Genomic DNA, 20,462 nt, shown 5'->3' on the forward strand with positions numbered 1-20,462 from the left:
CGCTAATGGAAATCGTAAACATTAATTAGCAGAGCACCCGCGGTCCACGCAACTAGAGAGAGAGAGAGAGAGAGAAATGGGATTCGATTCTACCGTAGCAACATTCGACGATTGAAAGGATTCTCGGTGTCTCGCGCGCGAGCGGATATTTCCTTCCTCCTCTCCCCTCCGTGCCTTTTACAATATGTAAACCCCGAATTGCCGAAAACGATTATGATATTATCAGCGATCAAGTTCCATTCCAGCGTTGTTTCGCGTATGGTGCATTGATGGACGACGATTCGGTAGCTTTGATCAACAAGCCCATTATATCGACCGAAGCCAGTCGCGTGCATAATAATTCGCGGTGCGTTCTATTCTATCGACGATGTAAATACATACAGCTTCTAGTTAATTGGCCTCGCAACTTCATCAATCTATAAATTGCAAATTATTAATAACATCTAAAGCAGCACAACGCAGCCACCGGTACTTTTGTATTATCAAGTTATTTAATTTAAAAGTATGTTAAATTTAATATTATCCTATATGCGTGCAAAAACAAAATTATATGTCTCTCTTTTTTTCCCTTCTCCTGCTTATATACATAATAAAGAAAGTAAAAATATCTCATTTTCTATAATGCGATAAGTTACATCGATGCAACAAGAGCGTCACCGGCTTTCTTTCGCCGCTTGTTTCGATATGTTTCCGGTAACATCCCGCTATCTTTCATGCGTGTTTGCCGGCTTGTCGGGTTTGACCATTCGCTTACATTGTCAGCACCTTTTTTATGCGATTGTCTGCGCTACTCGATAAACCTATCATCGTTTACGCCCTCCAAGCGCGATTGCCTCCCGCTGAGATTCGATACGAGGCCAAACCGTAAAACTGTAAAGATCCGGAGAAAAAGGCGACTATAAAATTTTGAATAAGAAAATTTTGTTAATTAATCGTATAATATCCGGATAAATAATTATATAAAAGTGGCGGAGATTATTTCTATTTGTGTATCCAAGTATTATTAAAAGATGCGAGAAACGCAAATATTTTATATATTATTTTGCATTTCTTTAATTATATAATTTTTTTTTTTATATTTCTTGAAAACCAAATAAGTAGACAAAAAAATATGATCAATATTATTTTAAATAATTCACTTATAATATAAAATTTATATTTATATTCAACAATATAATTTAAGCTACCTGCGTACATTAACTTTCTTCAATTTTTCATTATTTATATATATGTAAATTCAGTTTTTTTTTTTTTTTTTTTTAGGATGTTTAATTTATTGAATTTTAAGATATTTAGGCAAATTTGTCCATTTTTCTTCTATTTGCAAATATTTGAATCTTTCGATTTCCGTAAATTCCTATTACGGTATTTTCATAAAAGATATAGTAATAATAATTGCCATAACTGCTTTTCTATTATGTGTAATATCTCTATCTCGCATCTTCGTCAATTGTTTTCATTCTTAACGCATTCGATATACCACGCTTACGCGATCCGCGCTACAGGTGCGGATGGCGGCGTACCTATGGAGAGGCGATCGAGAGGATCGAAAGCGAGCGGAACAAGGTCCCCTCGATTCAGCGATCCATGAAGCCTCCGGACGCGAGAGGCGTTGTAAATCTCTGTCATGCTCCATAAATCCCACCCTCGATATTGCTCTGCCCGAGGTTATACAGGTATACGTATACGTGTATGACTCCTTTTCCGGCGTTACCGTCTCTCGAACGTGGATTTCAAGAAAGGGGAAAGATTAGCAAGTCCGGCATTTAGTACACTGCTCGGCATTTTCGATCTCTTGGCAGACATGCTTCATAAATTCACTCATAGCGCAAGTGGTTTTTATCGTGAAGAATCTACACGATCCGCATCGGAGATCGATATAAAATTTGACCGATTGCATAGGTATTTTCTGCCGAAAGTGAGTTTATAGATCCCCCTAAAGTTGATTATACGTCGTAAAAATAATGACGAGACAAAACATCTAACATGTATGTATAAGCATTGTAAGTCCAAACAGACCAATTGGTAAATTAATTGGATTACGACACACATAATTTTGCGCGCGCGTTGGTAATAATATATAATAATATATATAGAATTTATTTTATATTTTGTTATCTTTGAATTAAAGAATTCTTGAATTAAAAAAATTATTTATGTTCAAAGTATTTTGTAATCGCATATTGTGACCGATGCGTCATTATAAATTAATATCTCTAATCGCACGGGTAAATAAAATTTTCTATCAATATTATTACAACATACCCATCTTTGGGATAAAAAGCAGAAATTATAACTATCTGTATAACAAATTTAAATATCATAAAGTATGTTACGGAAAACGTGCAATCTCTAGGCGAATTACGAAGGATGAGAAAAAGCTTATAAAAGTTGCGGCAAGATTAGACACGCGAGACTAACAATAAGTTGAGAGACTGTTTCTTTCTTGCGGTTCAACACGTCCGTCTGTATTTATGAATTCTTGAAAGTAATAGTTGCTAGTAGTACGAAATCCGGTTTTTGACCGCGTGCAGGAAGCTAATTATCTTATGGTTATCCGGATGGACGTTGCTGCAGTCGCCCGTGTTTAACGGAGAATTTAAATAATTATCTTAAAAAATGTATGCACTAAATGCAAGTTAAATATTTACAAGATAAGTATTGAAGGATTTTTTTTTTTTTTTTTTTTTTACTACATATGTGAATCTAAAATGTCAGTCCTAAGGGAGCAAAATTATGTGTCATATAAAAAATTTCTGTTTCTTCATTTATTTCGTTTTTCCTTTATCCATTCAATGCTTATTTATACTCGTAAGAGACAAGATAAACACCTGATAAAGATTAATATCTCTTGTAATACCGTAATGGCTCAATCTTTTGATATCTGAATTTGATCGACGCCCACACAGAAAGACAGTTTACAAACGGAAGTAAAGAGGCAAACTACGGAATCGATTACATCCTCTATTTTCCGCTGTGAAATTCTGGTGGTGTTCTCGAGTGCTTTCGTTAGAAAATATTACTTCGTTGAATACGCATATGTTGGTCGATCTTTCTCATTATTATCCTTTAAAGCGCGTGCTACTTTTATATCTTTAATTCCTCAAATCTTTATACATGTTTTTTGAATTAATACAATAATTATAATTTTTATTTGAAAATAAAATATTCAAATTTGATCACGCAAGAGTAACAAAGGAAAATATTTACAATTTAGAAAGAGACGTATTATATTATGAATCGCATTACACAGCATGCAAAATTATAATAAAAGAATTTTTTAATATTCGCGAAAAGTCATCCACAAATGAAAATAAAATCTTACGCTTCGTTAGTTTCCATGGCATTTACAATTAATGGGAAAATGGTACCGTTCATAGGTAATGGAAAAAATCCCGCGCACCACCGACAACGCATGTGATTGTAGTTAATGGGAATATCCCGAGGCACTTCGATTTCCAGTATTAATTGGGAAAGCTATAGTCGGCATTTCCACGTATTATCCGGTAAAAAAAAAAGCGTCCCTTTTACGAAACTTTTTTCTCACCATTAGCTTGAAGCTAATTACACCTTTAGTCGACGAGGAAAATTGCGTTTCGTATAAATTAAAATGGCTGCGCGTCGGCGAGATATATTTTTCGGACGTAATAAAGAGAAATAATAAAGCGCCGATCCTGGTTTAATAAACGCGTAAAAATAATAATCGTTAGGCATCGATGTATTTTTGTTTCATTAATATGAATAAAAGCGAAAAACCGATGCGTGTCTTCCGCACGTATAACGAAATAAATTTCCAAAAATGACAATTTTGTAATGACAGCTTTGTCGCTTTAATAAATAAACGGCGTGTACGAACCAATGCTGCGAATTAACACGTTGAAACGGTATTAATAAATCTCCATGCGCGCGCACGCAAACTTGCTTTCCGGTTTTATCAGTGAAATTAATGATTGTTCGAGAAACGCTAACTTATCATTGCTGCAAATGGCGCACGAATGCGTCTCTAAATCACTTATTTGCGGGAAAAAATCCAGCAATTTAGTTATAAAAAATCATTTTCTAGCGATAATGATTAATTTATTAACCGGTGTAATTGTTCAATCGATAATCTCTATAATAATGAAGATACTAATACTTATGTTAAATATTAATAATTATGTCATGTTTTCAAATGTTGTTGTCAATTGTTGTTTTTAGACGACGGGCACATGTACGGGCTTTTATTTTTCATTCGAATTAAATTATATACAAATATATATTCCGATTACATGATGTTGTTCCGGTACACTTGCCGAGCATAAAAATGCAATGCCGGGTATAAAAATCAACATTGAAAATAGACCTGTTAAGTATTTATCTAGTTTCTCTTTATCTTTTCACCGTAGATTAATCGCGTACATTCACCAACGACTCACTCGTCCACCGTTTACCGGTATCGACCGTCGCAATCGCGGTGCCGACTCGCGATTTCTCGATCTGACTAATATTTATTTTATAAACTCCGAGATTTTACTCGCGCGCGAACGTCGTTCGATTAGCTTGTTTACGCTCGCTCACCGAAATAATTACTTATCAACGGGACTTATCTCCGGCCGAGGGGCAATTATCGTTGAATCACTGATATACTTAATGCTCGGACAGATCGGTACAAAAATGATCGACGATTCATGGATAATATCCACCAATCGGAACAGTCCGAGTGCCATTACAAGCGTGATTATGTGGGTGTATTCGCGCGCCGCGTATATCCTTTTTTTCTACCTCCTTCTAAACTAATTAAAATTACATCGAGCAAACACAACGACACCTGCGCAAATCTACATACCGGACCGACGAGTCGTATCGAGGCTTGTCTTTACATCAGACTAATACTCGGGCACCACATGTCGGCGTATGATGTACGACGAGATATCACTTTCAAATCGATCGACCTTGCGTCACTATCGGCGCCTTCTCCAAAGATCTCGGAAGAATCGTGTGAAATTCCACGTATCAAGTTGAGAATGAATGGACCATCTTTCAATCGTATTGATTTCTAAAATATAGCGTGTTACACATCTGAGATCTGTCGATCATATATTCGCGTTATATTTATTCGTGTATTCGAAAATTAAAATTATTTATTGTCTCAATTATTATTTTATTATTATATTAAATAATAAATTATTTAAATTTATTAATTAAATAAAGAAGAGTCTGTAATTATGCGTAAAACGCAAAAATTGTTTATGCAGTAGTGAATTTAGCGAGGCAGAGATTAGCTTCTACAAAAGTCCAATCTTACTTAATAAAATGCTTCTATCGCTATCGTTAGATCGCGATTAATAATAATATCTAAGATAACCATATGTATGAGACAATGGAATTGATAATAATAAATCAAGGATTGAGAAGGAGAGGAGGAGCGGCTACGTTTCCCTTAGAACTGAAACAATACGCGCGAGGTTCGTTCGCCCACACGAGCGTCTATCAATAGCTTCTTTTGTCAGGTCCATCTCGTGTAATGATAGATCATTATGAGCTGTGAATTATGCGAACACACACATGCGTTAAGAAACCAGTGTCGGCGTAAGAATCACGGAATCGACATCGAGGCAAAGGAAATGATATCATCGCTGATGATTTCAGCGATGTAAAATATTATGCCGGTTTCTTACGTAATACATTTATGCAAGATATATATACATTTTTATATCGATATAATAACCAAGCATCATAAATATATAAATAAATAGTGGCAAATCTCGTGAAAAAGAAAGATTAAAACTAAGCACATTTTAGATGAAGAAGAAAAATATTCAAAAAATTTTATATACCATATTAAATGTTATTATATATAAAAATTATATATCCTAATATAGTTAAGTATATATAAAATTTATCTGTATCTCTTAGATGTTTTATTTAATAAGATAAAAATAAAGAGAGAGAGAGAGAGAGAGAGAGAGAGAGAGAGCACGTACAGATGATATATAAGATAATATGTATAAATGAGCAAGATAATGAAATAAAAAACGAAATATGCATCCGCGCGTTAATCTACGGTACTTTGAACCGCCTTTAATTTCCATTGTTAGCTCAACGACCTCCTAAAGCGTATTTTTCTCTCTTTGGAATCATGCGGTTTAAAAAGTAACGGACAAAATATTTTAGCCACGGAAAAAAGAATTCGGCAAAACTTGGCATTTCCGCCTGTAAAAGGTCATTGATCGCCATTGTCGCGAACAATGCAGTACGCATGGCGCGTTTTCGTTACAACGGCGGCGAGTTCATTGCGCTCTTGCATTCTATGTTGCATACCACCTGTAGGGAGGTCATGCGCTTATGCATCGAGCATATCGCGGAACCATGTGCTCTGAAAATTGACGGTGTTTTCGCGGGAGCATCAATTACGCGACTATACCGGGACTAGACCGGGGGCTGAGAGAGAACGTAAAATGTTACCGTACACGACACGTTTGTATGATGACGCGCGTGTGTGTCCGCATGATCGTGTACCCGGTGATCGAAGCTTACGACATACGGTCCCTCGGAGTCATTGACACCGAGAATCGCCATGGAGTTCAATTGGATGTCCCTGTGATTTTAGACTCACCGCTGATTTACGGATTGCGCCGAGAGAAGGCCATTCGCGTCGCATTCGGATTCGCAACGGAACTTGCAAACTGCGTGCGCGTCCTCGAGACTATTCGGGAATATACAAACGTGCCTCAAGCTCCTGTGATATATTAATTAAACTCTTTTGACTATTAAAAGTTTTGTAAAAAAAGAAAAACCATTTATAGTTTAAATAAAATTCTTTTGACAGAGTAAAATTTCAAATATATTGAATTAATTTCGATATTATGTTTAAATTTCGATTTAAATTTAATTAAACGTTACACTAATCCCAGCACGGCCAGTTATCGATAATGTGAAAACGCAAAAGAATGCTTTCATATAATCGTTACAACTTTCTAAGTCTCTAAATTTCATAAAATCATATAAGAACTTTCAATTTTTTCGATCTTGCAGATGCCCCACCGTGACTATCGAAATACGCAGTTTCTAAAGAATTCCATGCTAGACTTTCAATAGTACGCCGAAAAAAATTTATTAAAGAAAAATTTATTAAAAAAATTATTTAAAAAAAAATTTTCCTCATTTTTATCCGTATTAAAATATTAACTGAATAACCGGAATAAAGTATATTTAATCGTGTGTTCTTAAAATGGCTTCGATGCTATCTGGATCTGCTTATTAAGATCATTCCTTTCTAGTCTAGAACTCAACGTTACAAACCGTAATGCACGTAATCGTGGATTGCATAAAATAATTGCACCTACATGATAAATTTCATTCATCGCAGAACACTCTTCCGCGCAGCATCTGCTATCGATAATGGGTCGACTGTTAAACACAACTATCCGCAATCAGTAAGGAATTCGCATTACGTATTGCGGCAACCAAGATTCCGACGACTTATGCCGCAATCGAGACTCTTTTCATAAATACTTGTCAGTCTTTGAACCGACAAACAGAACGATCTTCTCTATTTTTATCTATGACGTCGCTCATAGTCATTAGCGATTATTTAACGAAAGTTATTCGTTTAAATATTTGTTGTTTTTCTTTTTTCGCGCTTTTTACCAATAATCAGCTCTTATGATCTTAAATCGCAAGTTGATATTGTCTATATGGATCATCTTTCTAAAAGAACACTCAGTTACAGAATAACTCTCTCGTGACAAGATAATGAATATAGTATATATAAAATGTAAAAAAGTGTCATAATATACACATATGTCGCGACAAGCATATCCTATAAATTGCCAAAATTAAAATAAATTACACGTTTAAATTTGTGTCGACAAAACCTAACGCGATTTGCCGTACATCTACATTTAAAATACCGAATATAATACATCACTCTCTTTCCATTTCAACTATCATAAATTCCCGAGAGAGATTTGTTATTTTTGTCAGAATTTTGGCAAGTTTCTCGCTATATCGCAAAGTAATCACTGTTGTTGAAATGTGTCGCTCGGTGCCACGACGATATCGCTCTAGAAAGACAAGATCGATAGCACACAAGTCTATATAGATTTTCACCGCGCCTAAGCTTTACGATGTGCGCCGCAAGTGACTTATTTTTAGATAAATATATAGGCATGTCACATACACGACAGTTATCATGGAAAAGGCCATGTACAGCTGTGCTGTCACCGTTTCTTTAATCAACGAGTCGCGGAAAAATCGTGCTGAATGGCGATGTTTTTGAAGACGTAGCATCTATTCTCATATGAGGGATAAAAAAAATTTGATAACGTACAAAAAGAAGTCATCGAACTATTATACGTACTGCGAATTCACATTACGCGACAGTCATTCCTTTAAAAAATACAAACTATCCCAGTTAAACTTTAACAGAATAAAAAAGAAACGATCAATTATTTTTATTTACTTTTATCTTGCATTAAAAAGGTGTCATTAATTTTCAAAATACTTATAATTTGTATTTAATTAATTTTTTCTATTGTTTTCTAGTAATTTTTCTCTCTACAAACTCTCTCTCTCTCTCTCTCTCTCTCTCTCTCTCTCTCTCTCTCTCTCTCTCTCAATAAGTTAGTTGTTAAATATAAAGCGCAAATAATTTTTTATTCGCAATTCTACAATAATAACATTAAAACAAAATATATCAGATGATTATTATCTTAGACACGATCGTGATAATATTTTAGATTTTAATTGTGTGAATAATAAATTAAGTCGTCTTCTCAGTCGGATATCGCGGATCGATATTCCGTCTCTCGCTAACGACCAGTTGAAATCCACGTGCGCATTTTTACGCATTTCTCGAAGTATCATATGGTGTCGAATGCGTGATGCGTCAATAGATAACATTATCTAACATGTGCGCGACATTATTGCACTCGCCGCTTAATACAGAAATACGCGTGCGCGTGTACGTGCCGGTAAGAAACGGATACGGCGTTTCCACGCGGAGAGGGCAATGAGCTTTATGCTGAAAAGTGCAAACACGCCACGACCGCATATGTCCATTGCGCGCCCTTTACGCCTTTTTCCAGCAATGACTACTGTCATTTCTGCAATTGTTCGACGAAAGGGCGATAACCTCTGTCATGTTTATGAAGAATACTAAATAATAGCCGCGTTGACGTCTCGAGAAATTTCACAGCCCACCATCCATTGTAAATTATCGATCGCATATCATTTTGATATTCGAAATAATCGATCCAAGTCATCGTTTAAATAAAATATATGTTTGTCGATTCGAATTTTATTTCAAGGCGGAAATATGTATCATACTACTGGTAATGTTATATAGTATAATTGAAATTAATCTACGCCGTTGATATGTTAGCGATTTAAGGAAAAATTGCATACATTTCACAAATATAAAATATTCAATTAAAATTGTTTATAGAATGTCAATTTAACTGTTAAGTCTAATGAATGATATAATTTTTATATACGTTATATAACTTTTTTATCGCAAGAAAATATAACAAAATTGCAACAAACTACAATTTAATTGCGACACTTGCGAACACGTTAAAGGTCAAATGTTGCGTGGAAACGATCTGATAAGTTAGCTGCGACGATCTGGGATCGTAACTGCTCTTCGACCCTGTTAAGAAGCAAGACACCCTTAAACCAACCCTCTTTATCCCACTATCCCCCGAGGAGTTTGCGCGTGACCGTTTAACGATCCACGGCCATCTTGGACGCATGGCGTCGGCGTCGCTCGTCACGTCATCCAACGGGATTGCGGTCTCCCCGGAAACTGCAAAGGAAAACCTTCGTTCTTATCACCCGCGATAGATGGCGATGTTGGTTCTTATCCGGTTTTCTAGATATGCGCCAAGTGTAAAATAAACCATCTCAGCCCTCCTCCCAAACACTAACATTTATAGAATTCTAAGTATTGTATATCCTACAGTAAGATAAGTGATGATCAGTCCTCTTAGATATCATATTTTACATATTTTTTTATGTATTTGTTTATATTTATTTATGCAAGAAATCACTGTAATTTTTTTCCAAAAACTAGCGAATTATTATCAAATATATATGTGTGTGTATATTCATTTTTATTCCCGCAAAATTTCAAATTCATATCTCCTCAAATAAACTTGTCGTCGCCTTTGATAAAATTTTCAAGCGCGAAAGTGTATTGTGATCAAGACGAGTCATTCGTTCAATCGATAAATTTATAATCCGAGTAATTTGTAATCCATTAAACTTAAAACGTTAATATGAATTTCTATTAAAAAAATTCCTTTAATAAATTCTTACTTTGTTTCTATTTAAATAGCCATAATACATGATACACAAATAAAATTTTGAGTCTGTATTTAAAAGCTGTAATCGCATATTGAACAATTCTTTATTCTTTATAGAAATATTTTTTAGAAATGTCAGGCATTCGACCGAATTATGAGGTTGTAATAAACGCTTGGTATTTCGGTTAATCGAAGATTACACGCGGTACGGACCCATATTAAGTTAGCCCCCCCACCAACGCCAAATTAAATCAAATACATCAAATAATTTAGTGCTAATTATGTGCTAATTAGTTGCCGTAGTCCGAATTTTGTTGCTCAAACCGTTTAGCAGGAATTTACATTCAAAGTGGGGGATGTTAGCTTGACATTAAGCCAGCCCCCCCCCCCCCATAGTGAAAAAAATATATATAAAGCTCGAATCAAAAAATAAAATACACTAGAATTTGTTGCTATTTTGTTGCTCTAAAATAACATAAAAATATTTTTAAAAAAATATATTATTTAATTAATACCACTATATACTCAGTCTCGCCGCGCCGTACCGTTCACTTGTGCGAAGTAAAAGTAAATAAAAAAATGTATCGCTCGCATGTATTTGGTACTGAAATAATCTGTGGACAATATACTGTCGAAATATATAAGAAACTGAATTTGTTGCTCCTCTTGCTTTTTTAAGAATGACGCGTTAAAGATATATGTTAAGATTACAGAGTGATCAGAGTTAAATAAAATGTAATCGTATTAATGATGATTTCGAATGCTAATAAAATAGTAAAATTAATGCGCTCAACGATTATAATTATGAAATCATCCGTAATCATTAATGACGAATAACAGAAATAATCAAGGCAAAAATAATATGGTCAGTTTTAATTCTAAATATTTATATGATTATCAGATTATAAATAATTAATCAAAAAACAACTCGATTTTTCAATATCATCGTTTCCATAAATTAAAAAATAAATTGACACGCATATTGTTAATTTCGTTAATGCACATGTTTGATAATTTTCATTCTCTAAAAATGACGCGTTAAGGATGTTAAGATTACAGAGTGATCAGAGTTAAATAAAATGTAATCGTATTAATGATGATTAAGAATGCTAATAAAATAGTAAAATTAATGCGCTCAACGATTATAATTATGAAATCATCAGTAATCATCAATGACGAATAATAGAAATAATCAAGGCAAAGATAATATGGTCAGTTATAATTCTAAATATTTATACATGAGCTATAAATCATTAATAAACCCCCCCCCCCCGATTTTTCAATACTATTGTTTCCATAAACTAAAAATTATATTGACAATTTTAAATGTTTAATAATAAATTCTACTGACCGACCGATGCACCGCCCTTGCATGTCTCACTTCTTTCCGCATCTGGTCATCGCGAGATCCTTTCCGTTTCCGGTTGCTCCCTTCGCTTCAAATTGAGACGAGACAGTCTATCAATTTGTCCACTCGTGCACAATCACTATTCTCATAATCACTATTTCACTCGTAGTCCAAAATCCGCCATATGCAATGACGCGGTAAAATTATTTCCATGCCGAATATAAACATGAAAGAACATATAATCGCGTATTAATAAATGGACGGAGATGATTTTCCGTGATTCTAATCGACATTCCCGATACTCACGACATCCACTTTATACACGGGATAAACTTGTGATGGATAAAAAAAGGCGAGAAATACGGAAAGAATATTTCAATCTCGCACGCTAATGCAATACGACGGTTACTGTAACGGTTACGGAAAATTTAGGCAGGTTGAGTAGTAGTAGATGGGGAGGGGGGAACGCGTGGTCGAATATCCGTTCCAGGAAAAGGAGCGAGCGCGTCTCTTCCAAGAAATAAACCGTACGCGAAGAATCCTGCGCGAGATAAATCAAACTAGCTCGAGCGACGCTCTTTTGCGATCTCGATTTATGAAATTGTGAATATAACTCTGAAAAAAGGATTACATTCGAAAACAATATTAAAGAATATTAAAGCAGAAACGTGTCGAACGCGACGCGCTTATATATTTTCAACGCAATATTATTATATACGACAGCGAGTAAATTATTTCAGCGCCTAAAAATATGTTAAATAATGTATTCATCGATCGTTGTATCGTATTATAAAGTCGATATATCAAAACTACAAATTACTCTCGATTCGGATATTTCGAATATTCGTTCGGATGCGAAATTCATTTTCGATAGATAAAAGATGCGTGGGAAAAATCTTGTCGTTTGCGAGTATATATATATCGAAAGATGCCTTAATCACGATTACACGGGTTAATATATTACACTCGGATAATCGCCTGTTATTCGATACAAGACCCCCCCGACACTCGTTCGTACGCGGATCTCACTTTCGACGGATAAAAAGACGCGAGAAACACGGAGCGCGACCGTAATTCGTCTTAAGACTCGCGCTTGTGTGAAGAGACTGACACGATTACGGAAAATTTAGGCTGGACAGGTAGGCGAGGAGAGGGGAGGACCGCGTCGCCGAACGTCTCGGTACAGAAGCGTTCAAAAAAGTTGGATGTAAACATTCAGATATAAACAAAGAAGCGCGGCTCGAGAGAAAGAGAGAGAGAGAGAGAGCTTATATTACAAAATCTCGATCAATTTTCATGGCGAAACGATAATACAACGAGAATAATCGTTGAATAGAATGTGTAAGATTCAAGGAATATATCTGAAAAGCAGCTCACACACCACATATGAACATTCCTAATAAAATATTCTTATTTAAGAGAAAAAAAAAATGTGTTCGGTTAGTCGACAGTTAGTCGACTAATTTTACACGTCAGGTTTAATAATATTCATGGTTGTAAAATTGACCAATCACGGTCATTCGATTCTTGATTGGTGATTGGTTAGTTTTAAAACTATGGCCGCGAGAAACCACGAGTACCAACAGCTAAATGAGAAATTTTACAATTGGTGAAGCTTCGCGTCGCGTTTTTCACACGTTTCGTATTTCAATATACTTTAATATTCTTTTAAAATATATGATTCTTCTTCAATTATATGTATAATTTCGCCAGAAAATAATCGCGAGATTGCAAAAGTATCGCTCGAGCTTCGTTATCTTATTCTTGTTCGTATCGCGAAGGTTTTTTGGCGCACGATTTTTTTCTCGCAAAAAATTCAGTTTCTCATATATTTCGACAGTATATTGTCCACAGATTATTTTAGTACCAAAAACATGAGAGCAACAAATTCTTTTAGTTAATTTATATAATATAAGAGCGCGTCGTATAGGGTTCGCGGCGACAAAGTATCGATTTTTAATACTTTAAGACGAGCAACAAATTCAGTTTCTTATATATTTCGATAGTACATCGTCCAGATTATTTTAGTACCAAATACATGCGAGCGATACATTTTTTTATTTACTTTTACTTCGCGCAAGTGAACGGTACGGCGCGGCGAGACTGAGTATATAGTAGTATTAATTAAATTATATACTTTTTTAAAAATATTTTTATGTTATTTTAGAGCAACAAAATAGCAACAAATTCTAGTGTATTTTATTTTTTGATTCGAGCATTCTATATATTTTTTTCACTATGGGGGGGGGGGGCTGGCTTAATGTCAAGCTAGCACCCCCCACTTTGAATGTAAATTCCTGCTAAACGGTTTGAGCAACAAAATTCGGACTACGGCAACTAATTAGCACACAATTAGCACTAAATTATTTGATTTAATTTGGCGTTGGTGGGGGGGCTAACTTAATATGGGTGCGGTACGGAGGGGTAACATTATTAAAGAGATCTCAAGCCGATCTTAACGGCATACTATAATTTCAGCGATTCATTAACATCCGATAGGATGCGAATGAAAGAAACAGGGCGGGATAAAGAAAAAGAGAGCCACGGCTGTTATCATGGAGCGCGTAAACGCCACGGCCGGCACGAGAAACATAAAGGGCGCCTTCTCGCGTTTATCGATCTAATTGTCGGAGAATTTAATTGCGGGGGATGAGAAACGACCTTGAGGAGGGTCGCCGTTAGCACCACCTCCGCCACCGAGACCGAAGTTCAAGCATCCTGGGACTTCCGTGAGAGGAGGTAATTGCGAAAGTGACCTGCCCCAACGAAATTTGCCTCCTTCCACCGAGGACCGAGCTACTCGTTAATGAAGAAACCTACACGTTGCACGTGTTTCGGTCCACGTGGAGCGAAAACCGGCGTTCGCGACATCAACAATTATATGCAGAAATTAACAAGTTTTATTATATATTTGAATAAATGTGTGTGGAGTAAAGAAGAATATTAATCAAAATCGATATACACGAACCTTTGAAAAAAATATATTTCTCGTTATTTATGCATTTTAGATGTTTTATAGCAGCGATGGAAAATCAAATATTGAAGAAATTCACGAAAGAATATTAATTTAAACATTTTATATAATTTGTTAAATGCGATAGTCACTTGATTGTTATTTCATAATATATCGTGATTTAATTAAATATCAATTTAATTCGACTTTATAACTAAAATTAAATGAAGAAAACTATTCGTTTTAACGCAACGTACTCTTATTATAATAAACGATGTTAATAAATACATCGATACATCTTCTTTCCTACATCCAAATCATTGATAAAAATTAGCAGAGTTAGAATTATTATTAATTATTTAGAAAAATAATAACATATATTACCGTTTTAATGTTAAATCAATTAAAAATTACTGACATATAAATATATTCAATAATAATATTCAGGATATTAATACAAAATATCGACATGCTTGAAAAATGTGTATTATGGAAGAAAGTACCGAGGGGTTAGTAAGAACGAATAAGAAATAAGCATGGTTTCGATTCAAAAAGTCAGAGTAACTGCAGACGCGTCGAGAAAGAGAAATCTCTCAGCTCGTAACCGGTATGTCTCCTTTGATGGGAAATCCGTGAAAAGTCGAGATTGAATTATCCTACCGTCGTCGCAGAGATAGAAACGGAGAGAGAGAGAAAGAGAGAAAAAGAGCAAAATGAAAGGGGAAAAAAAAAAGACTACAGGCGGATACGAAAAGGGATGACGCGAGAGTGGGCGGAGAAGAAAAAGTGAGAAAGAACGAAAGACCCGTACGAGAGGGAGGGAAAATGAGAGAAAATAAAATATACCCCGGCCATTGGCGCGACTTCGTTTCGTACATTTTATTTGAGCCAATTGGATTTATTTATGCGGGTGGTCCAGGGGGGGTTGGGGCCGCGCGAGAGGGTGCACAAGACGGAATAGCGTGAGGCTGGTAAAGGAGTTTTCCACTTTTCCCACCTCGTCCCCTCTTCCCCACCACGCCCTTTCGCTGTCCGGGACTCCACACTTTATTGTATATTTAATTCCTCGTTGTTTATCTCCGTCCCGTTCTCGTATCTCGTGCGGGTTTAAACAGATATTTCAGCGGCAGAAAGCGCTGTTGCGAAAGCAAAAGAGACGGTGGAGAAGCGTGGAAAAAAAAGGTGGGGGGGGGGGGGGAATAAGAAAAGAAGATGAGAGATAATGAGAAAAAAAGAACGATAAAATCTTGCCGAAGATGGCATTATTGCTCTTTGAATTCCGCTTCTGCCGAATTATTCTCATGTTGCAAAATTCGTAATATTGAATACTGAACAAGATCGATATATATTGAAAATATCGTGATATTTTAATAAAAATATATTTTTTTTAATCTAGAAATTTTCTAGATTATTATTATCTATTATGGATAATAGATAGATAGATAGAAAAATAGCATTGTACTTATAATTCTGTGCTAGTAACGTGTAACGAATTCTTTAGAAATGTAATAGATATGCCATAAAAATGTACATAGATAAAAAATATTCATATAAAAATGAAATTTATATATCTCTTAAAATTATATATATATCGATCAATATTTTAATAACATTGCTTCTATACCTGTTGGTTACGATAACATAGCATATATGTATATATTGGTAAACCATGCATTATTCTATCAGAGAGTATTCCGTGTGGTTACTCTACTCAAACAACAAGATCAATCCAATAAATTCAGTTGAAATTGGTAGAGCACCAGTTGGATGCAAATGCTGGCAGAATAGCTCACTTCCGCTTTTGAAACCACGAATGCCAATTTAGCTTGAGTCAACCTCACGCATTGTTAAAAACAATACACATTTTTATTTGATTATATAACTCGTAACACAAACTGCATATTATAACAATTTATATGCAGTCGGAAAATGTAACATAAAAAAGCTGTAGATGTCAAAGTATGTTAAATGGTTTCATATAGAATGAAAACTTTTTTTAAAGTACTATTAAAGTACGATTCGTTTATGTCACATTTTCAAGAGTACTTTTAAATTTTGCGCTTGCAGCACTTCGTTCTCATTCGCAAAAGGCGTTAACGATAGTGCAGTTTCTGAGAAAGAACGAATGCGTGGCAAAGGCGGCCAGAAGTTATCAGAAGGATGGGGGAACTGACTTACTTCCGGTTCGCCTATTCGCGCCACCATCCGGCACGAGCTGCATTCTCACGCTCATCTACATACTCGGTCGTACACATCAATATTCGGAGCGACCGGGAAACGGGCTCCGCTTTGCATACTGGACCCCCCGCTCGTGTCATTTCATCTTTCGTAGGGATCCCAGTGGGACATCGCGTGGCAGATCCTGAGAAAGGAGTCGCGTAACAAAATACACCCCACGGACCGCCGTCTAAATCTTCGTACGTGCCGATGAATTTACGAAGAAAACGAATCCAACATCCGCGACTCTCAAGAATCGTAACGCGAAGTAATTTCGCCGTAATGTAAAATGTCAAATGGGACAGAGAAGAACGCGTTTCGTCACATTTTTAACTGCTATATTTGCGTCCGAAAATGTTTTGACGTATTTATATTTCCATTTTATATTTCGTTTTCTTCGATTTAATTTAATTTAATTTATCCTAATTAGTAAAACAAATTAATAAAAATTCTATAAGTAAAAAAAAAAAAAAGAATAGTTCTAGAACATTAACCGTTACTATTATAAATTATTCCTATACTTGACGGTTATCGTTTTTTATACACTTTCAGAATCGATATCGATTATAAAAATAAATTTTAATTTTAATAGATGTAATCGTAGATACTACATGCGGTTGGTTGCTTTCTCGCAAGGGATCGAGACTTTTTCATTCTTCCCCGTAATTATTATTCTTTACAAAGATCGCGCGGATAGTGGCGCGATCGTGAATGTGTACGAGCCTGCAAGATGGAATGTGGGTTGCGTAATTTAAATAATTCAGGAATGACCCTGACCCCGGATAGGCTACAGGGTGACCTGCAGCCGGCGATTACAATCACAATGCACCGCCGAGTTCTCAGGGTAAGACAGGTAGCGCCGTCTGACCCGCATATATTAAATTAAAATCATTGGCTCTGCGTTTGATATATATATATAGAAAAATATAAAAATTTGGTAAAATAATACAAATTTGGCAAACGTATTAATAATTTTTCTGATGCTTTTAAAAACTGCTATAATTACTCAAATCTCTTGCCAGCTTTACGTATCCGAAAAGGCAGACAAAGGCATCAAAAATAGAAAATAATAAAAAAAAAAAAAAGATAATAAAGAGAAAGATAAGGAAAAGATAAGTGAATATATCTAAATTGTCCAAAATGAATTCGAGACGACAGCGGTTGCATAACCAGTTGCATCATTCTCTTGCATCGCATTATCATCGTACTAAAGGCAAAAACTGGACTTATCCGCCATGGTACATATAGATCGAGAAGCATCATCGAATATTTAATCGGCATGCATTTAAATGGCCCGATTCGCAACATTAACATAACGTTAACATCTCGCCGAGATCCCACGGTAAGAACTTGGACTGTTCGGTCTTGAAATCAGCGATTTCGTATATATAGGATAGTCGATGCGTTTTAAATGATATGCAGGATGCACGGTGCACGAAACTCTCCGTGAGAAATTGCGGATAATCTGTCCACAGGATCAAAGCCTTTTCGACAATTGGAGATATGCAAAATAGGATTTATTCAATCTATGCAGAAGCCGTTTTATTGTTGCATAGACCGATTGTAAGTTGCATTGCGAAAGACGCAATGAAAAACGCTATGCAAATGGCACAATATAAGAAGAAAGCATAAACTTGTGTGAAAGTGTTGTAAACTCAACAATCTCAGAAAGCCTTGTTACTTTAATTGAATATTTGTTACGAATTTTTTGTGTAAATTCCCGATTATATATATTATTAAAAGAAAATATAAAAAAACGTACGCGTGAAAATAAAATAAAATTTTGATTTTTTTTTTTCCTCCCTCTAAACTTCTCTCGCGGCGATAATTTATAAATCAATCACTCTTGTTGCGAATCAGAATTTACTATAAAAGGCGTAAATGTGTAAAACACATATTTATTTTATATCGTAAATATATGTATAACTTGTAATCAAACTTGCTTGTAATTTATTTATAGATTCAAATGAGACATGCTGTTGCACTCTAAACAGTGATGCAATTAATATTTCCATTTCACCGCAGGAATTTGTTATACATTCGACACACGACGTTAATTATCGTAATCTAATAATCAAGTAAATATATACCGAACCTGTGAAACTAGCTATTCATAGAATTCAGCTGATTTAACAATTACGGTATATCATGGCAAATCGTAATTTATAAAAATTATCGTTGATGTATAATTCTACAGAAAATGATTAATAATAACTTTTTTAACTTCCGAGAAAGACCGTAAGAGAAAGAGAAATAGAAGTTTATATATTATTCTCAACTAACGAAGCGCGATGTAATGGTACAGGTGAATCGATGTGGTTCCTATACTGAACTTGAATCAGGGACACTCCAAGACCGTCTGCTCTGTGTTTGATAATAATAGAAAAAATTTCGCGCACCCTGCACTGTGTTACCGGTACTCTCGAGTATGAATCTATATTTATCTCCTATGAACGTCAATATCGCGCACAATATTTATGAACAATCTAGGATCGTAAAATAAGAAAGACTAAATATTTCTTAACGATTAACGACCGCCTCTTTATATAAATGGCGCTATAAAAAATATTCAACCACTATCATTTTTTAATAATAGATAGTAATATCTAATAAAATTGTTTCGATTTGAAAAATCAATACGAATCTTTTCATATAACGATAGATAATATATCGTATAAAAATTAATTGAAAAAATCCGGAAAATTATCTTGTCAAATGAAGCAACGCGTAGGACAATAACAACACGCGATCGAGATTTATCGACGAATGACGCGGTCGGGGCAAAATTAGCGTTTTCGGGATGCTCGGGACTAAACGGCCGAAGGGTTGTAAGCTAGTATGCAGATGAGCCGACATGGTCGACCCTGGAGGCGGATGTTGGCAGTCTGCAGCTACGTAGACAATAGGCCGGTGGTGGTACCATTATGTCCATCGAATCCTAAAACCCTATAGAGTCGTTCTTCTCTGTCTATTATCCCGCTGGTGGCAGGCCACATTGTGTAACCGGCCTGCCACGGGACCTCGGGCATTGTCGGTCCGCCTAATTATTCGCAAATCTTCCGCTCGTTGCCGGTAACTCACCCCCGTCCACTAATTCGCAAAATTCCATCGCTTCTCCAAAGCTCCTGGATTCGGTCGTGATTTACGCGATCTCTCGGGCCCCCTTCCCCCTCCCTCCCAGATCATGATCTTCGCGATATCGAATATTTAATGACTGATATAATACTCTTGTATGTTTAATTTTGTTTAATAATATAGAACTGCTGAGAATAGCACGGAATCTCTACGTGTAAAAGAGGATATTAGGCATATCAGCATGTTGTATATTTAATATAAATATTTAATTAGAATTAATTCAGTCGTAAATAATGTGTTAATCGCTGCCCTTTAATAATCTCTAGAAAAGGAATTGTATATTTTCTCCTACAATTTTCTTAAATTATCTTAATTTTGTAAATTATTTAATTCCCCGAATATATTAAAATAAATAAGATGATAAAATTATTAGATTTTACATTGCTAGAAAATGCAAGTGATAATAAGACATTTTGCTGACATTATTGTCTTGCGCTTATGAATGTGAGTTTGCAAGTTTATCGTTGATAAGTAAATAGAAAAACTTTAGAATTGTATGTATGCGTTGAAGTCCTTAGCTATA

At 35.4% G+C, this 20,462-nt stretch overlaps 1 protein-coding gene across 1 annotated transcript in view; it reads right to left on the reverse strand.

The window, feature by feature from the left end:
* Mesr6 (misexpression suppressor of ras 6) overlaps positions 1–20,462 on the reverse strand; it is a 570,073-nt gene that overhangs the window by 209,215 nt on the left and 340,396 nt on the right. The gene's annotated exons all lie outside the window — the stretch shown is intronic.

Source organism: Polyergus mexicanus, unplaced genomic scaffold (genome assembly GCF_030449975.1).
Source record: "Polyergus mexicanus isolate NDT 795.1 unplaced genomic scaffold, iyPolMexi1.0 SCAF_25, whole genome shotgun sequence".
Classification (NCBI taxonomy): domain Eukaryota; kingdom Metazoa; phylum Arthropoda; class Insecta; order Hymenoptera; family Formicidae; genus Polyergus; species Polyergus mexicanus.